A 2117-nucleotide genomic window follows, 5' to 3' on the forward strand; every position below is an offset into this window, starting at 1 on the left:
TGTTTATGTGTTTCAGAAAATGAGTGATTGATTGCTTATTGAAGTTGGCTGGGTAGGTGCTTAGAATAACAACACTCTGCAGGAACACCAAAGTCTAGCAGGAGAGACTGTGGTAGGGAAGAGGCACAAAATGCAGGTATTCTACTCTCAGGTGGATGGGAGGGTTGAAAGTGTCACTTGCTGGCTTTGTCATGGAATCCAGCATGATTCCATGTGTATCTGGTGAAAGCAGGAGGAGAGGGGAAGCTGAATGACTGCCCTTAGAAAACTGGAGAGAGGGCCGGGAGTTTGGCCTAGTGGTAGAGTGCTTGCCTAGCATGCACAAAGGCCCGGGTTCGATTCCTCGGTACCCCATACATACAAAAAAGCCGGAGTGGTGCAGAGGCTCAAGTGGTAGAGCTCTAGCCTTGAGAAAGCGATTTTAAGAAATGTAAAGATTACAGACATGTTCAGAGTGTTTCCATTCTTCAGAAGTAAAAGTGAAGAATTGATTAGAACATAAAGGAAATGAAAGTTCTTTTATGCACAGGTTTTCCTATTTTATACTTCTTTTATATTCCTCCTGATTTTTTTTTTTTGTGGGTCATGTGGCTTGAACGCTGTCCCTGAGCTCTTCAGCCCAAGGCTACGACTCGAACCCTTGAGCCACAGCTCCACTACCCATTTTTCTAGTGATTAGTTGGAGATAAGAGTTTCATAGATTTTTAGTGCCCAGGCTGGGTTTGAACCTTGACCCTCAGATCTCAGCTTCCTGAGTAGCTAGGATTACAGGCATGAGCCACTGTGATTGGCTTAGACTGCTCCGAATTTTCTGTTTGTTTTGTGTGTGTGTAGCATCTTTACTAGTTTTCCCTTGGATGGGCAGTATTCACAATATGACACTCAAGTTAATCTCATTTCTCCCTCTGCCTCCTGGATGAACCTGTAAGCATACTATAGTTTCCACACTCTGTTCATGTGCCAATTTACAGAACAAAGAAGTTTCTTAACTCTTTCCACCCATTGTCCCAGTGTTCTGACTCACTTAACTGAATGTTTCCATTCTTCAAACTGTTTCCAGGTGGGTGTTAATGTGTGTGTGTGTGTGTGTGTGTGTGTGTGTGTGTGTGTGTGCGCGCGCGCGTGTGCGCGTGCATGCATGCTGCCACTGAGGCTTGAACTCAGGTTCTCATCCCCTCACTTGGCTTTCTTGCTCATGGCTGATGCTCTGTCGCTTGAGCCATACCTTCAAAGAGAAACCAGGAGAGATGAGAGGCCAAGACTTGACAAGGTTGTGAAATCCGAGACAGGTTCAACAATGACTTGGAAACATTGGCAGTTCCTCATTCTTTCAATATATTGTCATAAATGGCTTTTAATTATAAAAATGGCTTCAGAGACAAAATGTTACAATTCAGATCCGGAAGAATCATCTTGATGGCTGTGCAGTGAGCTTTAATGGGGCTTCACTGTGTAGTTTGACAGTTTTACATTTTTTCCCAGAATTTCAGGTATTATTACTGTTAATGTCAGTAAATGTGATGTCTCCATCATGAAACCGTACTGTGCCAGCACCAAAGAATATAGCAAGTGGTTAAGTCCTTGACACGAGATCTCACTTTTTTGTGTTAGCACAATGGCTTTCCTTGCAGGTGTTCAGTGGATGTTTTTGAATTACACGCACATCCTGCCTCTTTAATATTGACCTCATAAGCCTAGCCTAAGCAAAGGTCTCTTTTTTTAATTTCAAAGGAAATCCCCATCTTTTCTTTATATCTTGTTTCTCATTGTCGTGTGCCCATGCCCTTTCACCTAGTAAGAATTAGCCTTGTTCAACTCCCGCTCCTACAGTTCCCTAGACTTTACTCGTAAAATACTTAGGATAGTCTTTCCCCACATGTCTAATTTTTCATTTGTAAGCCATGTATCTAAATTTTTTATAAAGCTGGGTGCTGGTGGTATATGCCTCTAATCCTAACTACTCAGGAGATCTGAAAATCATCATTCAAAGCAAGCCTGGGCAGACAAATCCAAGACTCTTATCTTGAATTAACCATTAAAAAAAAAAGCCATAAATGTAGATGTGGCCCAAGTGATAAAGCTCCATCCTTGAGTAAAAATGGAAGTGAAAACATGAG

Source organism: Megascapheus bottae, chromosome 17 (genome assembly GCF_031878675.1).
Source record: "Megascapheus bottae isolate mThoBot1 chromosome 17, mThoBot2.hap1, whole genome shotgun sequence".
Taxonomy (NCBI): domain Eukaryota; kingdom Metazoa; phylum Chordata; class Mammalia; order Rodentia; family Geomyidae; genus Megascapheus; species Megascapheus bottae.